The following is a 20,228-nucleotide window of genomic DNA, read 5'->3' on the forward strand; positions in this document are numbered from 1 at the left end:
CAGGCAGCTACTCTTCAGTTTTGCTGGCAATTTCGCCTGAAATGGTCTTTTTAGTTGATGAAATGATTGTTTAAATGTACAATGTGTCCAAGATAATCGTGATCTCACGATAATGATTGGATCTTTTAAAAATCTTTACATCTATGGCCAGCTTTACAGCAACGATACCACATATTTTAAAGTACTACTACACCTATAGCAGCTGTTACATATCTGTGATTCCTCAAAATGGAGCAAGTCTTACAGCTTTTTAATGCCATTGAGCAATCCATCTTCCCACTAATAAGCTTTTTAATGCCATTGAGCAATCCATCTTCCCACTAATAAGTCTAACAAGTACTTCAGCCTTTTCACCTCGCACAGTATAAGTCATGTTGCTAGTTGATGTTTTCACAACAGGGCAGGTCTTTAACGTATACCTTTAGGTGATTCTTAGTAAGCCTCTTCTTACACCAGCATATGAGTAAATAGGAAGTCGACAGAGCAGTGTCTTTGCTCACCATCTAGACCAGTGATCCCCGTGGGCAACATTCAGAAGTAAACGGAGTTGGGGAGCAACACTAGCATGAAAAATGTTCCCGGGGTTCTAAATAAGTGCTGTTATTGGCCGTTTAGTAGCCCCCTATGTGGATTGTCAACCTACATTGAGGCTCTGTTTGGCAGTACACCTGGTTTTTATGCAACCAAAACTTGCTCCCAAGCCAGGAATTCAAAAATAAGCTCCTGCTTTGAGTCCACTGGGAGCAACATCCAAGGAGTTGGAGAGCAACATGTTGCTCATGAGCTACTGGTTGCAGATCACTGATCTAGACTCTCATCCCAATAATAGTGATTTTTTTTTATCACTGTTTAATTTGCGTTTTTTTTATTCCCCCCACCTTCAAGCAACATTGATTATCTTGAAGTAATTTGCTTTTACATTTTATTTACTTGGAGAATCTTACGTTCGCCCATTGGGCTTTTATTGTTTTTTTGATGTTGAATATAACTTGTCACAGGGAAATGTGCTGGAAATTACTGGCATCCTGTAGCAGAATATCCCCCACTGCCCTAGATAGCACTCTTTTCTTTAGGGGGAAAACTTGGCAATTGTGCGAACAAAATCAAGCTATGTTCATCTATTTCAATTGGTGTATTCTCAATTTAGTCAAAGTAATCCTCTTTAAAGGAAAATGGAGTGCTTATATCTACTGTTAAGTGTACCATGTGTAGGCATGAATGTTAAATTATCATCCAAATATTGTACAAACGCCTCTCCTACAATGATACAGAACCTCATTTTAGCTACAGTAAATGGAAATATCTATTGTGTGCATGTTATTACAAATATGAGACCTGTTATCCAGAATGCTCTGGACCCTTCCGGGTAAGGGGTTGTTCTGTATTTTAGATCTCTATACCTTAAGGCTACAGAAAATAATCGACATATTGTGTAAAAATAAGAATGTACCATGCATTACAATCAGGGCAGCCATCAGGGGGGAGAGTTGTAGGGGGCCCGAGGGTAAGGGGGGCCCGGCCACGCCGCACTTTCTTGATTAGCCGGGCCCCCCTGCTTTCTGAGAGCTGCTGACTTCAGGAAGGCAGGGCGGGAGCACAAGGGGAGGTATCTACTGTCCATTACTTCCCCATATTGGTCATAGCGTTTAAGCCCCAGTTGAGCTGCTCAGGGATTGGATAGCTGAGGTATGAACTTCTCCTCCAGCTCATCCAATCACCATGCAGCTTTACCAGGACTTGAAATTCTGTGACCAATAAGGGAAGAAAATGACCAACAAGAAGAAAATGCTGTCACTGGAAGAAAATCCAGCCACCTGTGCTCCCCTCCTCCCTTCTGTAGTTGGCAGTTCACTGACAGCAGGTGGGCCACACTAATGAAGTAAGTACAACATGGCAGGGCCCCCCAAAGGTAACCCTTTGTGGTCCCTGTTGTGTGGTGGGGCCCTGGGCACTAATTTTTTTTTAAACTTCTGGGGGGGGGGAGCAAGTGGTTTTTACATGGACGTTTAAGGGGGGCCCTGACCACCAATTTTCTTATAACATGGGGGGGGGAGACCACCAATTGTTTTTCCCCATGTGGGGTCCTAGCTACCAATATTTTTTAATGGGGGGGGGGCCTTACCACAAATGTTTTGTTTTTTTTTAATGGGGGGGGCCTGACCACCAATATTTTTTTATCATGTGGGAACCATAGCCACCAATGTTGTTTTTGTTTTTTGTTGTTTTTGTGTGCGGTGGGGAGGGCAGACCTGTAGGTGGGGCTTGTGGTGGGAGCAGCCCAGGGGGCCCAGGAAATTTGTTTTGTTTAGGGCCCTGCGATTTCTGATGGCGGCCCTGATTATAATCATTTAGATATAGAAGAATTGTGCTTTAAAAAGTGATGTTTCAGGCTGATTTATTGAATATTTCTGCAAAAACCCCAATAATCCTTCCACTTCCTTCTTGAATTCCCAGACTGTGCAGGGGAGCCGGCGGCTCTCGGCTCACTGCATTGTAGGACAGGAACCAATCAGCAGCTAGCAGGACCAGATAGGGTTCTGAAACCTGTCTGTTCTTGTGTAACCGCAGGGCTGTGATTGGCTGTCTGACTCCTACTGTGCTTCTGGCAGGGACCGTTAGGGCACACCCACCCCTCATTTGAAACCCAGACGGGGACCAGTGAACATCTATTGGGAGCTATTTTTAAAGATATTAATTTTTAGCACCATGGTAAAGCAACACCATATATTACTCATAATTGCCTACAAAATTTGTGTTTTTTCATTTATCCTATACGTCTCCTTTAAACCCAATATGATTGCTTTGTCTCCAGTGGGGGTTAATTATAATTTAGTTGGGATCAAGTACAACGTACTGGTTTTTTATTTATTTTTTACAGAACAAAATGAAATTATTTTTATAAATTGAAATTATTTGATTAAAATAGTCTATGGGAGATAGCCTTCTGTAATTGTGAGCTTTCTGGACAACCATTTTAGTTATATCTGATCCTATACATCCATATTTTTATGTAAAAGGGTGTAATGGTGGCTGAGTTGGGGCAGGCTGTGAGACGTATTGTGAATGCATAGTCAATAATGTACCCAAATGTAAAATATATAAATATAGAAGTTACTTAGGAGTTCCATGATCATATGGAATGCCAAGATGAGTTGTAATGTCCTCATATTTTATAACAGGGGTACAATAAATATTTATAATACACAAGTTTGTGAATCATGGGACAAATTACTTCACTGAGCACCATTTATAAGAAGGATATTCAGGACTCTTGTGTATTATAGTGGGATACATTACTAATATAGATATAATACACAAAAGCCATGAATATCCTGTAAATTATATCCTTATAAACGGTGAGTAGTGATGTAATTTCTGTCACATGACTCACTAAAATTTGTGTATTATAATAAATAAAGTACCCCCAGTTGTAAAATATGAGGATATTAGAAGTTACCTCGGAGTTCCATGACCTGTATAAAAACACTCGGCCTTCGGCCTCGTGTTTTTATATGGTCATGAAACTCCTCGGTAACTAATAATATCCTTATATTTTACAAGAGGGGGTACTTTATTCACTATATTATTGGGCTAAAGGGTTGTGTGTGTAAATGTCAGTGAAACCCTTCAGTGAAAATGTATCATTTTAGTGTATCAAATGTGGCCATCTAAAAAAGATTAAAAACAATGAAACTCGGAAACTATGGGGCCGATTCATCAATAGTCGAATATCGAGGGTTAATTAACCTTCCCCATAGGCTAACATTGACTTCGGTAGGTTTTATCTACCGAAGTAGGTGGTTGAAGTATTTTTTAAAGAGACAGTACTTCGATTATTGAATGGTCGAATAGTCGAACGATTTTTACTTCGAATCGTTCGAATTCGAACGAATTTAACCAATTCGATGGTCGAAGTACCCAAAAAATACTTTGAAATTCGAAGTTTTTTACATTCGAATTCTTCACTCGAATTTTGTAAATCTGCCCCTATGTATCTAGGAGGCAACAATTTTAAATAGACATCATTGTAAGAACTTACAAGTAGTACAACAAATGGTTGGGTGGTCCCTCACTCCAGCAGTATCAAGGCTCCATCTAACAGTCAGTGGCACCGTCCAAGCCACATAACATCCAAGGTGCAGGCAAAAGTTCACTCTGGAGAGCCGATTCAATTCAATGTATTTTATTCAGTCACAGTCACACTGTGACTGTGACTGAATAAAATACATTGAATTGTAACAACTTAACCCATCTCCTAATTCTTAGCGATTGCGTACTCACCTTATTAACCACAGGCTATATAACCAATATTTTACAGAGCTTTTCTCTAGTTTAGAAGCAGCTATATCGCATATATCTACTCAAAGATAGCTAGCTAGAGAATACATTTCATTTAGTCCTCTGGGTGCTACTGTATCAAGGGTCCGCATCCACTTGGCTTCTCGTTGTAATAGAAGTTTCAATCTATCACCCCCTCTATTTAGAGGTGGGATCTGGTCAATCAAAATTGCCTGTAAAGAGGATAGTGGGTGTTTGCACCCCAGAAAGTGTCTGGCATGGGGAATGTCCGCTTTACCTGTGGCTAGAGCTGCACGTATCGCTGAGCGATGATTATTCATTCGCATCCAGAATGTCGTTACACACTTTCCAACATAGTAGAGTGTGTGTATATATATGTATATATATATATATATGTATATATGTATATATGTATATATGTATATATGTATATATGTATATATGTATATATGTATATATGTATATATGTATATATGTATATATGTATATATGTATATATGTATATATGTATATATGTATATATGTATATATGTATATATGTATATATGTATATATGTATATATGTATATATGTATATATGTATATATGTATATATGTATATATGTATATATGTATATATGTATATATATAGGTGGGTGCACAAAAAATACCTGGGTGCTCTGGTTAGAGAATACATAGAGAAAGCACGTAGTACCGGCACTCCCAGGATTTGCATAAAAAACTCAAATGTTAGATATGTTGAAATAAATGAAAAAGGTTTATTAAATCCGACGTTTCGGTCCCTCACAGGAACCTTTCTCAAGGACAAACCTCGGATTTAATAAACCTTTTTTCATTTATTTCAACATATCGAACATTTGAGTTTTTTATGCAAATCCTGGGAGTGCCGGTACTACGTGCTTATATATATATATATATATATATATATATATATATATATATATATATATATATATATATATATATATATATATATATATATATATATATATATATATATATATATATATATAATTTTTTTTTTTTTTTTACATACTTACATACACCTGCTTAGGGTAAGATGGGCTAAAAGGAGCCAAAAAGCATTCACCATATGTAAGCGTTAAAATCTCATTTTGGGTATTGGGGCAGGGGCACACTGGCAGACTCGGGGAGATTGTCGCCTGGCGAATAATTGGCTCTTCTTTGGGGCGGCAATCTCCCCGAACGGCCTTCCCCCTGAACAGCCTTCCCCCTGCTATAATGAGAAAACGCCAGCGCAACGGCACCAGCGGCTCTTCGATTTCCGAAGGAAATCCAAAGAAAACTTAGGGCGACTTCAAGCTCCGTGAGTGCATTGCCGTAGGCGATTTTTCATTTTAGCAGGGGGAAGGCAGTTTGGGGAGATTGTCGCCCCAAAGAAGAGGCCAGGCGACTAAACCCCCCCCCCCCCCGAATCTGCCTGTGTGCCCCTGCCCTTAAGGCTTGTAAATACCTTCTGTTTTCAGAAGGCTTTATACTACACTGTATATATGATATTTATTTTTAATTATAATTATTTTAGTAGTCTTGGTTAGTTTTTAGTATTATGACTTTTGATATTGACTAATTCAGTTACAGCATATATGAAGGAAATACTATACATGTCTGTATATTGATTTTTAATTGGTAGAAAGAGTATGTATGATAAAGACTTGCCAGAAGCCCCCATCCCCATTTCTTCTTATTGCTGGAATGCAATGCAAGCTTTGGCATGTGTGCATTCCTCATTTGCCATTAGTCTTCATTATCCCACAGTGATGCTCTGGGAGTTTATTACTGTACATTCTATCTAAATACAATTCACTTAGACCCTTATCTGAGTTACAGGAATATTGTCAGTTTAGACAACTTTGCAGTGAAAGAATATATCTATCTATCTATCTATCTATCTCTCCATGGTCTGCTTTATGTTAATTCAAATTGGCTGTTCTATTATAATTGTGAGCAGCAGCGTTATACTAATTGTGAGTGAGTATAATCTTCCCGTTTTGCCTGATTGACATTGTTCATAGTGTGTAGGTGAGTGTACATAAGACTTTGCCTTGATATGTGAATGTGCCTGTCCTATTCACAGAAAGGCTACTGTTTCAGACACCAGACTTTTTCCTTGTGCCAAGAATGTTTTACAGAGTTGTAGTTACAGTGCATTTATATCTTTAGAACTACTTTTGTTTGGTTTAATTCACTTTCAATGATTTGGGCACAGTTTTGTAAATGAACCCTTTTCTCCCAAGATATCGATGAACTAGGTGTATGGCCGGGACACCATTAATTAATTTAATTAATTAATTAATTAATATAGATATATATAATTAATTACACAGTATGTATGGATCAGGATCTGCCATATTGTTTTATGAACACATCTGTTCAGTTACAACTAGGGTTGCCACCTGGCCGGTATTTTACTGGCCTGGCCAGTAAAAATGATGCTTGAGCACAATGTTAACAGGGCCAAAAGATGAATGTATAGGAAGGCCGGTATTTTTTTCCAGAAAAGGGGTCAACCCTAGTTACAACTGGATACACCTGAAAATTAAGGCTTGTTTAAAATGCAAATGAACTATTCTCCATAAAAATATTGTATGGATGATAACATGATTGGGTCTGCATTTATTATAATGCTGATGCTGTAAGTATTGCTCACCAGGGTTCCATTAATTGAAATACAGATATAGGATCCATTATCCAGAAGGTTCCATTAATTGAAATACAGATATAGGATCCATTATCCAGAAAGCTCTGAATCATGGAAAGGCTGTCTCCCATAGACTCCATTTTAATTAAATAATCCACATTTTTAAAAATGATTTCCTCTTTCTCCTCTTTTCTCTTAAAATACTCATTCATTTCCACTCTGAAATCATGCATATTCCTGCGCCAACAAAGTGGTTCTGGGTACAGGCAAGGAAGAAGGCTGATGCCAGCGTATTTCTAGGCTGACATTTCAATTCAATCACATTCTGTTGCAAGTCTAAAAACAATGCCCCCCCACCTGCAAAAAACTGTATAATATTGTTTCATATAGAAACCAATGCATTACTATACGTTTCAACATTTACAAATTGTGTAACGTGGAGGTAAAAGCACTACGGTTTTCCGCCAGCAGGAAAAACACAGGCAGAAAATATGCCACATACAGTGGTGGTTGAAAATTTGTGAACTTAAAATATCTAAACGTAGATGAAGAAAGGTATTTAGGTATGTATTTATTGGAATTAACAAACTATCCAAGGACCGCAAAAGGAAGTATTCACTTTCGCTCAGTACTTGATTTGACCCCTCCTTGTGCAGCAATAACTGCAACTAAACGTTGTGGTAACTGTTGATCAGTCCTGCACATCAACTCTGAGGAATTTTAGCCCATTCCTCCATACAGAACAGCTTCAGCTCTTGGAGGCTGGTACGTTTCCTCACATGATGCTCACTTTAGTTTGTTCCACAACATTTCTATTGGGTTATGGTCAGAACTTACTACTGTTTCTTGAGATTTAGATCATAGACAGATGTCTTGATATTTTTCTTTATAATTCTCTGGGATAGTTCAGAATTCATTGTTCCATCAATGATGACAAGCCTTCCAGGCCCAAACCGGAACACTTCCACCACCTTGTTTCACAGATGGGACAAGGTTCTTATGCTGGAATGAAGTGTTTTTTCTTTCTCCAAATGTAACGCTCCTCATTTAAAGGAAAACTATACCCCCCAAACTATGTAGGTCTCTATTAAAAGATACTGAGTAAAACAGCTCATGTGTAAAACCCTGCTTCATGTAAATGAACCATTATAATAATAATATACTTTTTTAGTAGTATGTGCCATTGGGTAATCATAAATAGAAAATTGCCATTTTAAAAAATAAGGGCCGCCCCCTGAGATCATAAGATTCACTGTGTACACATACAAACCACATGTAAGGTCACATGAGCCAATTAACAGACAGTTCTGCCTTTTGCTTCCTCACTTCTTCCTGTTAGTATTGTAGTATTTCTGGTCAGGTGATCTCTGAGGCAGCATAGATAGTCACGAAATGGTGGTTCAAGGCAAGAGATGTAAAAGGGCAATATTTATGTAAATATATATTCAAGTTTGGTAAGATTCTTTAATATGTCATTCAATTTGATATAAACTTCCTTTAAGCCAAATAGTTCTATTTTGGCTTCATCCATCCACATTCTAACAGTAGCCTTCTGGTTTGTCCACATGATCTTTAGCAAACTATAAATGGTCAGCAATATGTTTGGGGGAGAGCAGTGGCTTTCTCCTGTTTACCTTGCCATATACACCATTGTTGTTCATTGTTCTACTGATGGTGGACTCGTGAACATAAACATTCACCAATGTATGACAGGCCTTCAGTTGCTTAGAAGTTACACTGGAGGAATTTCCTCCATTTGTACACAATTTATCTGGCTGTTGATTAGTGGAGTCCAAACTTTTTATAGATAGTCTTTTCCAGCTTTATGTGCATCAAAACTTTTTTTTTTTCTGTGGTTCTCGGACACCTCCTTTGTTTGAGTTATGATAGACATCCTCAAATGTGTCTTGTATGTGCACAGACTTTGCATGATCCCTGTTCTTTAAATATAACAGAGCCTCTCGCACCTTATTGTCATGCCATTGACCGAAAACACCACTTACTTTGCCACACTCAGATACTTTATTGTATCATTTTTGTGTCAATAAGTACATGATCAAATGTTGTTTTGTGTAACTGGGTTTTCTTTATCTTGACTTGAAAATAAGAAGCACCTCTGTATGCCATGAACTTTTTAACACAGGTCAGAACTGAACCGGAATTCAGCTGTTGTAGTGCAGTGTACGAACTCTATTCCTCAACAGGTTGAGTTGGGTTGAGCACCTCACATGACGGGGCTCTCAAGCTCCTGTATCCGTGTGCTGCAAAATTGAATGATCTCAATCTACAATTGGAACGGTATAATGATATCTACTGATAAAATTCCTTTTGTTATAGAGGTCTTTTTGCATTTGACCATGTGTCTCTTTTCATTCTTTGTCTGTCTGATTTTAAAGTTACATCTAAAAAGTGCTTGTTTAAAATGACACGACATTGATGTACATTGGAGCTAAACCACTCTATATAATTCCTGTGCAGCATTTATGTCAGCCTTGCTGCCATACGGTTTCTGAAAAACAATTTCACAAATAGCTGGCTGAGGATTCTTGAATAAACCTTGATGACTACAAGTTTTATATTCCTGATTTAATGTGTAAAGACACAACAGCTACAAGAGCAAAGGTAGTTATGATTTAGATGTGGGTGTGCCATGGGTGCAGTGTTAATATCAGTGGACTTATTATTGTATAATCAGTGCAGAATGACTTGCCAATTTGACTAAGGGTGAGGCACATGCTATGCCAAGAACATGCATTAGTTTAAAGACCTGTTATTTTGCAGTAGCTCCAAGTATCCTATTACCCATTCACAGAAGAGTTTGCCTGAATTGCTTATTTTACTAAAATAGAGTATTTCCGACCTCAGTGTGAACGGCAATACTGAACCGTTGATAAAGCTGGTAACAGACTCCATGAGTCAATAGCCCTGTTTTATCACATGGTGAGCTAAAGGCAACATTTAAAGCAAATTGTAAATATTTACATACTGTATTCACCTTGGAATCTCTGGGATACATAGTGTTTTACAGCAGTGAGGGCATATAGGGTCATGAGGAACTTACTGTACCTTACCAGAGATTAATTATATTCCTTTTTAATAAATTCCTCCATTTAAAATCGCATGATTCCAGTTATTTAACAATTTTTTCCTTGTAAAGAAATTTATATGGTTCCTTATTCTTAAACGTTTGCTCTCAAATTTTTGCGATCAAAAGGTGCTTCATTGACCAGTGAATGTAAAGCAGAGATGGGGACTTTTTAATGTGCCTATTTCATTGCAATAAGAAGGTTTCTAATAGGAAAGGATGTGGGGAAATTGTCCAGAAATATTAATTCTGTACAAATATGCGATCATTTATCCAGAAACCCATTTTCCAGAAAGCTCCTAATAATTAGAAGGCTAGACGCCATTTTAATCCTACAAAAAATTTATATCATTGAACTAAGATATAATTAATTCTTATTGAAGACAACATTATCCTATTGGGTTTAATTAATGTTTGCATAATTTTTTAGTAGACTTAAGGCACGGAGATCCAAAATATGGAAAGACCCCTTATATGGATAACTCAGGTCCCATACCTGTACAATAACATGTAGAAAATGCATGAATTTAAGACCATACATATTATGCATATCAATAAAACAATTATCTTCTGTATTTCCTTGTTTTGCATGTATGTATACGTGTACACACATGCACACACATATATACGCACACACGCATATATACACACACACATATATATATATATACACTCAGACACACACGCCCACACACAACAAAAATATTGCTGCATTGGTTTTATTATGTTTGTTAAAGCTGGGCACATGTAAAGATTTGCCTTGTTTGACAGGGTCGCTAAGCAAGCAGATTCTTCCCTGGTTTTAGCAACCCACATAAAAGCCAAATAGGGACGGTCCACCACTAAAAGAGTGCATGCCATCAGTTTGGCAATATACACAGTCAAGTAAGCGATCAACAGGTGAGTATTTACCAAATGGAAACCGTTGAAATTTGTTTTATTTTCCCCATTATTTATTATTATTTTTTTTTTTGAAGGCTCCAGCTCTATGTATAATATTATTTTGTCAAAATAACCAAGCTACAGTATCTTAAAGGGATACTGTCATGGGAAAAAAAAATTCAAAAATGAATCAGATAATAGTGCTGCTCCAGCAGAATTCTGCACTGAAATCCATTTCTCAAAAGAGCAAACAGATTTTTTTATATTCAATTTTGAAATCTGACATGGGGCTAGACATTTTGTCAATTTCCCAGCTGCCCCTGGTCATGTGACTTGTGCCTGCACTTTAGGAGAGAAATGCTTTCTGGCAGGCTGCTGTTTTTCCTTCTCAATGTAACAGAATGTGTCTCAGTGGGACATGGGTTTTTACTATTGAGTGCTGTTCTTAGATCTACCAGGCAGCTTTTATCTTGTGTTAAGCTGGACATAGACGCAAAGATCTGATCGTATGAATCGAGGATTCGTTTTTCATCCAGCGTAGATCGGTCGTTTGTTCGATCGGACAGGTTAGAAAATTTCTGTCGGCTGCCGATAATAATATCTCTGTGTGTATTGCCGATCGTACGATTTTCAGTGGGAGACTGTCACTAGCTTTGGTTGGACATAGATATCGTACGATTGCTGTCAGGGGCAGAACATTGCTGATCTGTTCTTTAACTAATCTGACTGGTAAGACTTTGATCTGAATGGTTAGTGGCGGGTCGGGAGATGGGAAAGTCCGATCGTACTATGATTCGTACGATCGGATCTTTGCATCTATGGCCAGCTTTAGGGAGCTGTTATCTGGTTACCTTGCCATTGTTCTTTTGTTTGGCTGCTGGGGGGGGGGAAGTGGGGGTGATTTCACGCCAACTTGCAGTAAAGAGTGATTGAAGTTTATCAGAGCACAAGTTACATGACTGGGGGCAGCTGGGAAATTGACAATATGTCTAGCCCCATGTCAGATTTCAAAATTGAATATAAAAAAATCTGTTTGCTCTTTTGAGAAACGGATTTCAGTGCAGAATTCTGCTGGAGCAGCACTATTAACTGATTTTGAAGTATCCCTTTAAGTTGTTTCAACTTGCACATTTTGCCATAGACCTGACTCATTTGTGTTCAACCTAACTAAAGGTGTGGCTATCTTAATTTTTTGCTATGCATGTACAAACACGATTGTTTTGCCTCATATATTGTACAAGGTGAAGCTTCACAAGTGGCATCCATTTGTGTTACTTTTTAGCAGTTTACTTTAATGTTCATATATATGAAAATGGAAATCTAGTAATTGTAACCCTATAACCTGGAATTACAGAAAGTCCATGATTGTTTCACTGAAGATAATTGGTGTTGCTGGTTCTGCTTTAACTGCTCATTATACATTTAGCCTCTCAGTCGCTGTTAGTTTGTTGGAGAATTCGGCAAACAGGTGTAGGTAAAGTTAAACCCGCTGAGGAAGACAACACGTTGTTTTCCCATTACACAAACCTCTGGGCTAAATGTTATCCTGATGCATAAAGAACATCAGGGGCAACATGTAATGATAGGATATATACATATATCTTTAGCAAACGTATGGTGGCCATGTACCTTTTCTATGTGTATGATGATGCCAAGCAATCTTAAGGCACTGGACAGTGTTTATATAATGCTTTAAGTCTAATTATTAGATTACATCATTTACTGAGTATTTGTGTAGCACTCCAGCTGTATGCACAAGTACGTTTACAATAAAGAAGCAATTTTTATTAAAGGGGTTGTTCACCTTTGAAATAACTTTTAGTATGACGTAGAGTGATATTCTGAGACAATTTGCAATTAGTTTTCATTTTTAATTATTTAAGGGTTTTTGGATTATTTAGCTTTTTATTCAGCAGTCTGGTAGCTAGGGTCCTAATTAGTCTAGCAACCATGCATTGATTTGAATAAGAGACTGGAATATGACTAGGAGAGGGTCTGAACAGAAAGATGAGTAATAAAAAGTAGCAATACAAATACATCTGTAACCTTACTGAGCATTTTCTTTTTAAAAGCGATGAGTGATGTCCATTTGAAAGAGTCAGAAGAAAAAGGCAAATAAAAAAAAAACTATAAAAAATAAATAATGAAAACCAATTGAAAAGTTGCTTTGAATTGGCCTTTCTATAACATGCTAGAAGTTACCTTAAAGGTGAACCACCCCTTTAAATAATAACTTGGGAAGGACAAAAGTCCAAAAATCTATATATAGTCACAGATGATATTACAACACCTCAAATTTGAGAGCTTTGGAGCCTTACATTTCATGCCAGTACAATAAAGCCACACAGAGTGCTTGAGTACCTAAATTGATTCTTTCTAAACTAGAAACTCCCAGGTGAATATTTGTGTTAAAGCTAGATGTAGCAAGACTTATTTACTAATGCTGATCAAACACGGGCAATTTAGAATAATGTTAATTACAGACTACCCTCAGTACAATTGATTTACTCATAAATAATCTGGTCTATCAGTAACTCTTATGAGTGAATGTTGATGCTCTGGATGTAGTCCAGCAACCACTGGAGAACCATTGACTCAGGCCTCCACTTGTTGTACTGCAACTTACATACTTCTGACAGCTTTAAGGGAAAATCAAACTATCCTACAAAACAGAGGTATGGAATTTTGGTGCAGAGTTTAACACATTCGTTTACAGTAAAATTATATGATTTGCAGCAAATGGCGATTCATCAAACTACAGTAGGGGCAGATTTATTAATAGTCTAACTGAAAATTTTACTTTTCTAATTTTTTTTTATGGTCATAACTCGCAAATTCGAATTGTGAATTATCCAAACTCCATTAGCGTTTTAGTTCAAATTTCGAGATTTATCATACTCTGGCTCTTTTTAAGAACTCAAATTCGACTATTCGACTGTTCATGTATAAGTGGGGTATATGGGATAGGTCCAGGCATCAATTTGGACTTGTTACTCGCCTTCCTGACATTCAATCAATCAAGTTTTCGAGTCTTAGATATTTGATTATTTTATGAAATAATCAGTCTATTTTCGAGTATATTCAAATTTAAGAAAGTTTTTAAAAAAACACGCATGAATTCAAAATTCGACCATCAATAAATGTGCCTCTTGCAGTTTCAAAAGAGAATTTATAGTTTACCTTGTGATTTCTCTGGTTTAACACGTGGATTTTAAGTTTAGGGGTTTGGATTCTGTCACCCCTACATTTTATTAATTAATCAAATCTAGTAACTATTCATTACAGCTTTGTGTGAGCGTTACTGACTTTTTTTTTCATGCATTTTTTTTTCATTTAAGTGATTGAGGTATTGTGCATTTCTCTGTTTTAACATAATATAAAAATGCGATTTAATGCAACTGGGCAGAATAAAATGAAAACAATTGGTTTGTGTTTAGGTAGATAGAATTTGGTTATATGCGGCTCTATTCCAAAGGAAGTGAAACAATGCAGACTATAAAAAAAAAAAATGTTGGTTCGGCTGAAATAAAGGCCCGAACTCTATATATTTTATAAATTAGATCAGCAATCAAATTAAGCCATGGCTCACCCGATGTACAGCATGACCTGGGTGCATAATCCCTAGGTCCATTCACTTTCGGGCACAGTCTACACGGCAAAGTAAAACATGTGTAATTCGCACTCGAGTGCAGCTCCCCGAACCCGTAGCTTGGGGTGAAAGTGCAGACAACTGGATAAATGAGCACGCACACCTGAGACACACCAATGTGGATACAACTCTATTTTTTTCCATGAATTAAACCAACCTCGTCCTAAGGCATTTCATATCTAGAGATACGTAATCATAGGCACATGTAAAAAGGCCTATGTGTTGGGTCTAGTTTTCAAACTTCAATGCAACTTCATGTCTGCAGAGTGGTGATTCACAAGACTGGTGATATGTTACTTAACAATAGTAGCTAATTATCTCTGATTAGTTGTGTATAATAAGGCTCTGCACTCACTGGTCTTATAAGCATGTGTTTTCCGTGTGGTGCAGTTAATGTTATAGCAATGTGAGCTAATTGTTTCATGCTATATGGGACTGTTCTGATGGCAGTGGACATCCATTCAACGCAGATAAAATGGACACTTTTCCGCATTCACGGTCTGTGTTTACTCCCACACATAATAATAAGGGACATAGTTTTAGGGGAACATGAAGTTCATCCTTTGCAAAGATGTCAATCAACCAACACTCTGTTATCAGGAAGATACGAATCCAGTCCAATAAATGTAACATGAAATGATGTTTTGGAAATGCCAAAAGTTGAATCATTATCACTCTCTTGGCATGGGGTTATTTAACGTATCTGCCTATACATTTGACCCTGGAAAAACTATGCAAGTTTAGTTCCCCTGTGGTGAACTCTGTTTTCACTATTTGATGCATCTTTAGCAAACTTCCTTCATTTAAGGGAGGCTGTAAACTGTGTTTGATCTGTTTCGAGAAGCACTACCCCAATTATGCCTATGAGTAAGTGCCCCAATAGAAAACGCGAAACGCGTTAGGTCTTATGTCCTAATACATTTTTCTACTTTTTATATATTTGTTTCTTTATTATTGGAGGTCCTCGCATTCTTTCTGGATACAGTGTTTTGAGCTTGGACTTTGCACATATTTAAATACAATCTTTTGGGCACCTACACAAAGCACACATGGCACTTTTCTGTGCAGTGTAGTCTGCATCCACACTCTCCTGATATACCCTATTAAAAAAAAAAAGCAACTGTGCCAGTATTTCTATGCAGCCCCATATCATGTTTTTCAATGGTGTTTTCAAAGGTCTTTTTCCATGGTCTTAGAAAATATAATAGCATTACCATTAAAAGGCTGTTACATGATGCTGTGCAACAGAAATTTCAGCATACTATATACATTTCTCTCAAATGGAATGCCAGTAGAGTTGCCACCTCCCCCCCCCCCCCGACAAATGTGAATTAATGGGGTCAACTGTGACAGGGGCGGGGCTTTGCTTTGGGGATCAGCGATTGACCGATCGCTCTGTCAATTCATTCATAAATCAGTTTGAGTTTATGGGGGAAAAAAATTGCTGAATAATGTGGTAGTTATGCCATGGTGAAAAAACAAAGGAAAACATTTGTTGGTGATAAATGGACTGTCACTTGAGTGTTCTATTGCAGCATTGAATACTATTCCCCACTGTACATTTGGGAAGTAGATTTATTCTGTACACAGGCCAGTATGAATGAACTCTGAAACTGATATTAGGGTCTGGTTCTGTTACTTAATGTGGTATTATCAGGTAGTAGAATGAGCAGCCACTTTTTTTTTTTTAGGCAATACAATGAATATTTATGGATTTTAGGGTGTATTTTTTTTTCCTGCTGTCTTAGTCATTTCTCCTGCCTTTATTAGGTTAGCATTCAGTTTACGTCCGGTGTGTGTTTTTCCACCCCAGGCACTAAAATATATAATTAAATTCACGTTTGGTTTGATCAATGCTGATCTCGTGGAAACTGCACTATGAAAGTCATGTGTACATATGCCTTTACACACAGTACAGACTTGTCTTTCTAGAATCTAATAATTACTAAGTGACTTATCTGTAATTATATAGAAAAAAGTATGAGCAAGGGCTAGTCTGTCTCGTGGGAAGATGCATGCACATGCTATATGGTGATTGTTTCTCAGTGTATCTTGCTTAATTAACTGCACAAAAGCCTGGCTAACCAGATGTTTGCTGTATTATAAGTTTAGCTGTTGGAGTTGCTGCAACCCCTTTTGAGGCATAAGTTGATGAAAATTTCATTTTAAGGACATTGTTTATAAAGGCAGAGCTGAAGCTATCCTTATTGCTCCATGCAGATTAAATTATAAGTAATATATTTAGGAGATTTTTGGTGCAGTTGTCCCTATACAGTTAAGGTGGCCATAGACGCACAGACAATATCGCATCGTACAATATTCGGTGCATGTATGGCAAGCCGACTGATAACTGCAGAAGACATGGATATAAGTTGGCTTGTCCAACATGCAGCTCTGAAAATATTGATGCCGCCCGAACAATTGTCAGATATGGGTAAAAGGCTATTGTTTCTACCTCTAAATCTGACTATTCGACTCTACACATCTGTATTGAAAACAAACAATCTTTGGTTGCAGAAAAGATCATAATTGTAGCATCTTTAGACACATATAAAATCCAGTTACTTAATCCGAAACATGTAATATTTACATGTTTCTGTTTTTGCCTTGTAAATGAACCTTGCTGTTTGGTGAATATTTGAATTGCAAAATTATCTTGTATGCTTTTCATGGCACAACCAACACTCAAACAACAAAGGCTCAAACATATAGGCCAAGGTCTTTTTATCCTTAGAAAAACAAATCTCACTAAGGGCTCTTACACACGGCCGTTTTTGCCTGCGCTCCCCTGCGTTGCAATTTCTTCTGTTAAGCCGCAGGGGTGGACGCAGTCAATTATTTTGAAGATGGCTGTACTCGCACAGACGCATGTAAGCACCAAACGCAGGGATGTACAGCCCCCTTCAAAATAATTGACTGCGTCTATCCCTGTGCTTCCCTGCGGCTGAACAGAAGAAAGACCAACGCAGGGGAGTGTAAAAACGGCCGTGTGTAAGAGCCCTATAGCACTAAGGCTTTTTGGTTTAAAGTGCAAGAGTTGTTTTTACCTTCAAAACTGGAGCATTGAACTGATTAGTGTAAGCATGTGGGTGGATTATAAGGAAATAAAATTCAGCTAAATAAACCACTTCAGCAATGACCTGCATGTGCACAGCAACAGGCAATCGGCCTTTTCCCATTCGCCCTGAGGAAAAAGAGTGCTTACATGTACTAATATGCATCTTCGGCATGTTTTAACAGAGGTTTTCTCTGAGTAAACCTTGGTTATCTCCTTTACAAATGTTTTTATTCCTAACTGCTGACAATAAATTTCATAAACCTGTTGCGTGGATGGAATACACTTTTAAATGTGCCACTAGAGAACGTTTGAAATCCCTTGTTACCATAGATAAATACAATGCTCTCTGCAGTTAAAAATGTTAAAGCTACTAAGAACCTATTTAAAGGTTTGTTTGCTAGTTATATTTTGTGTAGCATTCAGTCTAGTCTATTTTTTCATCTTGCTTATCAAATACTTACAACAATTCTTAATACTGGGATAAGCACTTAAAGAAAAAGCAGACATTTATAAATAAAAAATACACAAGAAGTGACTTCTTGTAATTTTTTTTTAAGGTGAATTACTTTCCCTTTATATATTTTTTTTTTTTTTTTTTTTTTTTTTTAAATAGCTTGTCTGTAATATCAGCCTAGTTGCCAACTCCCTCAACCTATAGTGTTGAACTGGAGGTCTACAGGCTGGATGTGGCCCTTTGAATTGAGCTATTTAGACGGCCAAGATGGCCATAGTCCAGACAGACATCTCTCTTTATAACATGCTTGAATGACTGCCCCGATGGCTACACAGCAGCTTGTTTATATCAACTATAGTAGTCTTTCTGAAGCAAACACACCAGTTTTACCAGTGCAGAGCAACAGTACATTAGTCTCGTTATTTTAAAGTTGAATTTTTTTGCTGTTAATTCATTAAAGTAGTCTGAAAGCACCAGCACTTGGTATATTCTCACCTAGAAATGGTTGACTTTCTGCATTTTAACCTAGTTTGTTTAGGCTTCTAAAAGACAAATGCCCACAGTTTTCTTGTTTCTTTGCCATTAAGCAGTGTTTTAGCCACAATTTCTAATTTACAATGGAGGATCTGAAAGTGCCATTAAACATGCTAAAACCGTGAACTTCTGTTCCAATTAAATGTAATCACACAGTGACCCACTGTTTGGTGTGATATAAAAAAAAAATGTGGCAACTATATACATTCCAGATTGTGCTTAATGCTGATTCCTGGGAATGAGTATTTAAACGTATCCTTATCTAGTCTGCCAGACATCTGCCATAATGAAAAACACACCTATAAAAATGTTTTGAGCAAGGTTGTACTGATTCCTAAGCAGTCCCTCAAGATGAATTCTTCCCTTTATCACTTCCTGCTATGTACATTCTTCTGACAAAGCGTATATAATGGAAAATCATTGTTGAGCCAGATGTAAACACTGTGTCTAAAGTTAAGGTATGTTCTATGGTCCCTTTGTTCCTAAGGGTCAGGGCACACAGGGAGATTAGTCACCCGATGACAAATCTCCTCTTCTTCCGGGCGACTAATCTCCCCGAACTTCCTTCCCGCCTGCTAAAATGTAAATCACCGGCGGGATGGTACTCTGCGCGATTCGTTTTCCGATGTCGCCCTGAAAAGAGGAGATTTGTCGCTGGGTGACTAATCTCCCTGAATCTGCCTGTGGGCCCTGACCCTAAGGGTAAGGTCACACCTGGAGATTGTCGCCCAGGTACTAATCACCTCTTCTTTGGGGCAACTAATCTCCCCAAACTGTTTCCGCCTGCTTTAATGAAAAAACGCCTGCGGGATGGCACTCGCAACTCTTTCTTTTTTGAAGTTGCCTCACGAGAAAACTTTGGGCGACATCGGAAAACAAAACGCAGCGAGTGCCATGCCTCAGTCGTTTTTACATTATAGCAGGCGGAAGACTGGGGAAGTTGTTCGAAAAGATAAGTCGCCCCAAAGAAGAGGCGATTAGTCGCTAGGCGACCAAATCTCCCCGAATCTCCAAGTGTGACTTTACACTAAAGGGAAATTGAAGCTACTTCATTTTTGGTTCTTTCGAGGTAATTAAGTAGTGCACAGATGGCAAAAGTCCATTATACAGGGGATGGACTGGTAATCTAATTATCTTCCTTTCAAGAACCAAGCTTCCATTTTCCTGCTTAGCTCAAGAATGAACAAGAACCATACAAAGGTATATCTAGCATAAGTAATTCTAAAACAACTGGACTTGCGGAGTAATCGTTGAAGACGTTTCACTACTCATCCAAGCAGCTTTATCATTTCAGAAGAAGCTGCTCAGATGAGTAGTGAAACGTCTTTAATGATTACTCGGCAAGCCAATTTGTTTTAGAATTACTTATACTAGATATAAAATCACCTGGATGAATGAAAATCTTTATAGTCATACAAAGGTATGTTCAACAGAAGCACACTCATTGAAAATATGATAGTGGAGCATTCAAAGGTTAATTAATAAATTCATTAGATTAACACCAGAGGGCACTATTTCAGTCTTTTTAAACTGCTATTCTTCCTGAGAGTAACCATGGCTAATTCCATTCCACCTGATAAAGCCACTAATGCAGGAAAATAGGGCCCC

At 37.7% G+C, this 20,228-nt stretch overlaps 1 protein-coding gene across 2 annotated transcripts in view; it reads left to right on the forward strand.

Annotated features, from left to right (window-relative positions):
• The window catches only part of rb1.S (retinoblastoma 1 S homeolog), a 97,397-nt gene that overhangs the window by 41,926 nt on the left and 35,243 nt on the right, over positions 1-20,228 (forward strand). The window lies entirely within an intron of this gene.

Source organism: Xenopus laevis, chromosome 2S (assembly GCF_017654675.1).
Source record: "Xenopus laevis strain J_2021 chromosome 2S, Xenopus_laevis_v10.1, whole genome shotgun sequence".
Classification (NCBI taxonomy): Eukaryota; Metazoa; Chordata; class Amphibia; order Anura; family Pipidae; genus Xenopus; species Xenopus laevis.